Raw genomic sequence first — 8,307 nt, forward strand, 5'->3', positions numbered from 1 at the left:
CATCTACTGCCCACTGACAATGCACTCTGCCCGCTGACACCATCTACTGCCCACTGACACCATCTACTGCCCACTGACACCGCACTCTGTCCACTGACACCACACTCTGCCCATTGACAATGCACTCTGCCCACTGACAATGCACTCTGCCCACTGACACCGCACTCTGCCCACTGTAACCATCTGCTGCCCACTGACACCGCACTCTGCCCCACTGACACCGCACTCTGCCCCACTGACAATACATTCTGCCCACTGACAATGCACTCTGCCCACTGACAACCCACTCTGCCCACTGACACCGCACTCTGCCCACTGACACCATCTACTGCCCACTGACACCATCTACTGCCCACTGACACCGCACTCTGCCCCACTGACACCGCACTACTGCCCACTGACACCACACTCTGCCCATTGACAATGCACTCTGCCCATTGACAATGCACTCTGCCCACTGACACCTCACTCTGCCCACTGACAATGCACTCTGCCCACTGACAATGCACTCTGCCCACTGACAATGCACTCTGCCCACTGACACCATCTACTGCCCACTGACACCATGCTCTGCCCACTGACACCGCACTCTGCCCATTGACAATGCACTCTGCCCACTGACACCGCACTCTGCCCACTGACACCTCACTCTGCCCACTGCCAATGCACTCTGCCCACTGCCAATGCACTCTGCCCACTGCCAATGCACTCTGCCCACTGACAATGCATTCTGCCCACTGACACCATCTACTGCCCACTGACAATGCACTCTGCCCACTGACAATGCACTCTGCCTACTGACACCATCTACTGCCCACTGACACCATCTACTGCCCACTGACAATGCACTCTGCCCACTGACACCATCTACTGCCCACTGACACCTCACTCTGCCCACTGACACCGCACTCTGCCCCACTGACACCATCTACTGCCCACTGACACCATCTACTGCCCCACTGACACCGCACTCTGCCCCACTGACACTGCACTACTGCCCACTGACACCACACTCTGCCCATTGACAATGCACTCTGCTCATTGACAATGCACTCTGCCCATTGACAATGCACTCTGCCCACTGACACCTCACTCTGCCCACAGACAATGCACTCTGCCCACTGACAATGCACTCTGCCCACTGACACCATCTACTGCCCACTGACACCGCGCTCTGCCCACTGACACCTCACTCTGCCCACTGACACCTCACTCTGCCCACTGACAATGCACTCTGCCCACTGACAATGCACTCTGCCCACTGACATCGCACTCTGCCCACTGACACAATCTACTGCCCACTGACACCGCACTCTGCCCCACTGACACCCCACTCTGCCCCACTGACAATACATTCTGCCCACTGACAATGCACTCTGCCCACTGACAACGCACTCTGCCCACTGACACCGCACTCTGCCCACTGACACCATCTACTGCCCACTGACACCATCTACTGCCCACTGACACCGCACTCTGCCCCACTGACACTGCACTCTGCCCCACTGACACTGCACTACTGCCCACTGACACCACACTCTGCCTATTGACAATGCACTCTGCCCATTGACAATGCACTCTGCCCACTGACACCTCACTCTGCCCACTGACACCTCACTCTGCCCACTGACAATGCACTCTGCCCACTGACAATGCACTCTTCCCACTGACACCATCTACTGCCCACTGACACCACGCTCTGCCCACTGACACCGCACTCTGCCCATTGACAATGCACTCTGCCCATTGACAATGCACTCTGCCCACTGACACCACACTCTGCCCACTGACACCTCACTCTGCCCACTGACAATGCACTCTGCCCACTGCCAATGCACTCTGCCCACTGACAATGCATTCTGCCCACTGACACCATCTACTGCCCACTGACACCATCTACTGCCCCACTGACACCGCACTCTGCCCCACTGACACCGCACTCTGCCCCACTGACAATGCACTCTGCCCACTGACACCATCTACTGCCCACTGACACCGCACACTGCCCACTGACACTGCACTCTGCCCACTGACAATGCACTCTGCCCACTGACACCGCACTCTGCCCACTGACACCGCACTCTGCCCACTGACACCATCTACTGCCCACTGACACCATCTACTGCCCACTGACACTGCACTCTGCCCCACTGACACCGCACTCTGCCCCACTGACAATACATTCTGCCCACTGACAATGCACTCTGCCCACTGACAATGCACTCTGCCCACTGACAACGCACTCTGCCCACTGACACCGCACTCTGCCCACTGACACCATCTACTCCCCACTGACACCGCACTCTGCCCCACTGACACCGCACTCTGCCCCACTGACACCGCACTCTGCCCCACTGACACTGCACTCTGCCCACTGACACCGCACTCTGCCCACTGACACCATCTACTCCCCACTGACACCGCACTCTGCCCCACTGACACCGCACTCTGCCCCACTGACACCGCACTCTGCCCCACTGACACTGCACTCTGCCCCACTGACACCATCTACTGCCCACTGACACCATCTACTGCCCCACTGACACCGCACTCTGCCCCACTGACACCGCACTCTGCCCCACTGACACTGCACTACTGCCCACTGACACCGCACTCTGCCCATTGACAATGCACTCTGCTCATTGACAATGCACTCTGCCCATTGACAATGCACTCTGCCCACTGACACCTCACTCTGCCCACAAACAATGCACTCTGCCCACTGACAATGCACTCTGCCCACTGACACCATCTACTGCACACTGACACCGCGCTCTGCCCACTGACACCTCACTCTGCCCACTGACAATGCACTCTGCCCACTGACACCATCTACTGCCCACTGACACCTCACTCTGCCCACTGACAATGCACTCTGCCAACTGACAATGCACTCTGCCCACTGACACCATCTACAGCCCACTGACACCGCGCTCTGCCCACTGACACCTCACTCTGCCCACAGACAATGCACTCTGCCCACTGACAATGCACTCTGCCCACTGACACCATCTACTGCACACTGACACCGCGCTCTGCCCACTGACACCTCACTCTGCCCACTGACAATGCACTCTGCCCACTGACACCATCTACTGCCCACTGACACCGCACTCTGCCCACTGACACCTCACTCTGCCCACTGACAATGCACTCTGCCCACTGACAATGCACTCTGCCCACTGACACCATCTACTGCCCACTGACACCGCGCTCTGCCCACTGACACCTCACTCTGCCCACTGACAATGCACTCTGCCCACTGACAATGCACTCTGCCCACTGACACCATCTACTGCCCCACTGACACCGCACTCTGCCTCACTCACACTTCACTACTGCCCACTGACACTGCACTACTGCCCACTGACACCGCACTCTGCCCATTGACAATGCACTCTGCTCATTGACAATGCACTCTGCTCATTGACAATGCACTCTGCCCACTGACACCTCACTCTGCCCACAGACAATGCACTCTGCCCACTGACAATGCACTCTGCCCACTGACACCATCTACTGCCCACTGACACCGCGCTCTGCCCACTGACACCTCACTCTGCCCACTGACACCTCACTCTGCCCACTGACAATGCACTCTGCCCACTGACACCATCTACTGCCCACTGACACCGCACTCTGCCCACTGACACCTCACTCTGCCCACTGACAATGCACTCTGCCCAGTGACACCATCTACTGCCCACTGACACCGCGCTCTGCCCACTGACACCTCATTCTGCCCACTGACAATGCACTCTGCCCACTGACAATGCACTCTGCCCACTGACACCATCTACTGCCCACTGACACCGCGCTCTGCCCACTGACACCGCACTCTGCCCTTTGACAATGCACTCTGCCCACTGACAATGCACTCTGCCCACTGACAATGCACTCTGCCCACTGACACCGCACTCTGCCCAGTGACACCTCACTCTGCCCACTGACAATGCACTCTGCCCACTGACAATGCACTCTGCCCACTGACACCGCACTCTGCCCACTGACACCTCACTCTGCCCACAGACAATGCACTCTGCCCACTGACAATGCACTCTGCCCACTGACAATGCACTCTGCCCACTGACACCATCTACTGCACACTGACACCGCGCTCTGCCCACTGACACCTCACTCTGCCCACTGACAATGCACTCTGCCCACTGACACCATCTACTGCCCACTGACACCGCACTCTGCCCACTGACACCTCACTCTGCCCACTGACAATGCACTCTGCCCACTGACAATGCACTCTGCCCACTGACACCATCTACTGCCCACTGACACCGCGCTCTGCCCACTGACACCTCACTCTGCCCACTGACAATGCACTCTGCCCACTGACAATGCACTCTGCCCACTGACACCATCTACTGCCCCACTGACACCGCACTCTGCCTCACTCACACTTCACTACTGCCCACTGACACTGCACTACTGCCCACTGACACCGCACTCTGCCCATTGACAATGCACTCTGCTCATTGACAATGCACTCTGCTCATTGACAATGCACTCTGCCCACTGACACCTCACTCTGCCCACAGACAATGCACTCTGCCCACTGACAATGCACTCTGCCCACTGACACCATCTACTGCCCACTGACACCGCGCTCTGCCCACTGACACCTCACTCTGCCCACTGACACCTCACTCTGCCCACTGACAATGCACTCTGCCCACTGACACCATCTACTGCCCACTGACACCGCACTCTGCCCACTGACACCTCACTCTGCCCACTGACAATGCACTCTGCCCAGTGACACCATCTACTGCCCACTGACACCGCGCTCTGCCCACTGACACCTCATTCTGCCCACTGACAATGCACTCTGCCCACTGACAATGCACTCTGCCCACTGACACCATCTACTGCCCACTGACACCGCGCTCTGCCCACTGACACCGCACTCTGCCCTTTGACAATGCACTCTGCCCACTGACAATGCACTCTGCCCACTGACAATGCACTCTGCCCACTGACACCGCACTCTGCCCAGTGACACCTCACTCTGCCCACTGACAATGCACTCTGCCCACTGCCAATGCACTCTGCCCACTGACAATGCATTCTGCCCACTGACACCATCTACTGCCCACTGACAATGCACTCTGCCCACTGACAATGCACTCTGCCCACTGACAATGCACTCTGCCCACTGACACCATATACTGCCCACTGACACCATCTACTGCCCACTGACAATGCACTCTGCCCACTGACACCATCTACTGCCCACTGACACCATCTACTGCCCACTGACACCGCACTCTGCCCACTGACACCTCACTCTGCCCACTGACACCTCACTCTGCCCATTGACACCTCACTCTGCCCACAGACAATGCACTCTGCCCACTGACAATGCACTCTGCCCACTGACACCATCTACTGCCCACTGACACCGCACTCTGCCCACTGACAATGCACTCTGCCCAATGACAATGCACTCTGCCCACTGACACCATCTACTGCCCACTGACACCGCACTCTGCCCCACTGACACCACACTCTGCCCCACTGACAATACATTCTGCCCACTGACAATGCACTCTGCCCACTGACAATGCACTCTGCCCACTGACAACGCACTCTGCCCACTGACAACGCACTCTGCCCACTGACACCATCTACTGCCCACTGACACCATCTACTGCCCCACTGACACACTAACACCGCACTCTGCCCCACTGACACCATCCTCTGCCCCGCTAACACCATCCTCTGCCCCACTAACACCATCCCATGCCCACTGACACCACATTCTGCCCACTGACACCATCTACTGCCCACTGACACATCTACTGCCCACTGACACATCTACTGCCCACTGACACCACACTCTGCCCACTGACACCTCACTTTGCCCACTGACACCTCACTCTGCCCACTGACACCGCACTCTGCCCCACTGACCCCGCACTCTGCCCATTGACAACGTCCCCTGCCCACTGACACCATCCTCTGCCCCACTAACACCATCCCATTCCCACTGACACCATCCACTGCCCTACTGATAGTGTCCACTTTTAAGGTAGGCTAGGTTCATATTTTAACTGTGACATTTCTTTTAATAATCTAATCATATTTTATGGTCACTCAAATGCTTTTGTTTTATTTAACCATGTCCCTTTAAGTCTACCCCCCTCTCCACTGTTAAAACAATTTGGCCACAGCCACTGTTCACTGCAGCGCGCTATCTGCGCCTCCTTACTACTCTCCTAGGGTAACTCAAAGGTGTCCCAAGTCTCCTACAATCATATAGTGTCTATAGCGTGTACTGCAATAAAAATTCCCGCGCGTTGCTAAAGTGTTCGGGTTTGGCTTGACGAAAAGATGGCAACCCTAATCTGTAGCAGGGATTAGAAACGACTTTATGCTTTTTTTTGCCCTACACAAACTGACACTAAATATAATATAGTCCAAATTAAAGTTGCGCTATAATAAGTTCCTACCTAAGACACATACCGTAGCTACATAGTTAATCTGGTTGAAAAGAAGACACAAGTGCTACTAACTAATACAAATGACACTTACACTGACACAAAACCCGATCCTGATCTAGTTAAAGTGGTTCTAAAGGCAGAAAGCTGTTTACATAAAAACTTTCTGCATTTAGCTTCCCCCACAAGCCCCTCCTTATACTTACCTGAGCCTGATCTAGTGATGTACACAAGACTCTCTCGGCTGTCTGTCTCCTCACTGGCTCAGAGACAGCAACGTGAGTCATTGGCTCCCCCTGCTGTCAATCACAGCCAGTGAGAGGGGCGCATGGGTCTTATGGACACACAGAGCCGGCTTGAGAGCCATCATGCACAAAAGTCAATTGCTATGGTGGTCACTCAAAGGGAGACCCAAGAAGAGGATGATCCAGGCTGCTTGGGTAAGTATAACATGCTTGTTATTTAAAAAATAAAATTATTTAATTTACAATCACCTTAAACCAGGGGTGCCCAACCAGTGGCCCGGGGGCTGCATGTGGCCCGCAGAGCCCTCTGATGTGGCCTGCGACCTCCTGTTTTGTGATGGAATAGAATAGAATACTGTTATTAATAGTAAGTTTATTACTAAAATCACAGTGTATCTATGGGCATATCTGTTCTGCAGTGGTTACTGGGCTGCTTTCAAACTGATCCACAGGTGCAGAGCAGTGCACCTGAAGGTTACCTGCACTGAGCCATAGGCCCCTTTCACGCGGTCAGTCCGACCCATTTGGACCCTCCATTCACCTCTAAAGAGTAGCAGATGTAAATGGACTTGTGTCCGTTTACAAACGCCTACCTCCAATCCGATCCGCAAAAAAAAAGAGTAGAGTGTACTGCCATGCACATGCTCCACTCATTGTGGCCCGTGACCGGTTACCAATTTGCTTAGGTGGCCCTCGCTCTTCAAAAGGTTGGGCACCCCTGCCTTAAACTGTATTTTATTTTATTTTTTAAACTGACTTTTTTCGTCTTCTTTTTTTTTTTTTTTTTTTTTGTTTACAGACTTCCCCTTTTGCCAAGAGGAAAAGATACAATGCATCTTTTCCCCTACACAGAGGAGAAACAACCCTGGGTAATCACAGTGATCACATGATCAGGAGCAATTGGCTTTGGATTGTTAGAACAAGACCTGGAGCTATTCGTAACATCTCAGTCTTACTGCGGGGAGAGCGATCCACCACAATCACAGGAGCGTATATAAGTGGCACCCAGGAATTTCACCCTGGGACTGGCTACCAGTAATCTGCATTACAACCTATTTTCTACTTTATAATTTATATTTCAAAATAAATGAGGAATACAGATAATAGAAACACTGAATAAAAATAAAGTTAATAGTTGGAAAAAAGTCTGTATTGTCCAGGCTGCTCTACCCTAGCTATTCACAGGCACAATCCCACTAATCATCAGCACGAGGGTTTTGACCTGCTCTGTCTTCAACCTGGGCTGGTTCACCCCTCCTTAGGACAACCTGCTGGCTCTGGGCTCCCCTGGAAACACCATATTGATAATGAACTTAGCGTTCAGGACAACCAATCAACATAGCACAGGGTAGATCAGAACTCCTGGACTCAAGCAATCCAACAGCCTCAGCCTCCCAAGTAGCTGAGATGATAGCTGCACGCTACTGCAACCAGCGAGGAACAGTGCTTGCTCCTGAGTAGGGATGAGCCGAACACCCCTCGGTTCGTTCGCACCAGAACTTTTGAACGGACCCCAAATTCGTACAAAGGTTAGAACCCCATTGAAGTCTATGGGACTCGAACGTTCGAAATTAAAAGTGCTAATTTTAATGGCTAATATGCAAGAT

General features: G+C 53.9%; 1 long non-coding RNA gene across 1 annotated transcript in view; it reads left to right on the forward strand.

The window, feature by feature from the left end:
• Positions 1-7,845, forward strand: part of LOC143976057 (uncharacterized) — a 111,208-nt gene extending 103,363 nt beyond the window's left edge. The window contains exon 2 of the long non-coding RNA XR_013272481.1: positions 7,500-7,845. This is a non-coding gene — a long non-coding RNA (uncharacterized LOC143976057). The remainder of the gene's footprint in view (positions 1-7,499) is intronic.
• The last annotated feature ends 462 nt before the right edge of the window (positions 7,846-8,307 follow it).

The sequence above is a fragment of the Lithobates pipiens genome, unplaced genomic scaffold (assembly GCF_037356315.1).
Source record: "Lithobates pipiens isolate NorthernLeopardFrog02 unplaced genomic scaffold, aLitPip1_a1.2 Scaffold_13, whole genome shotgun sequence".
Classification (NCBI taxonomy): Eukaryota; Metazoa; Chordata; class Amphibia; order Anura; family Ranidae; genus Lithobates; species Lithobates pipiens.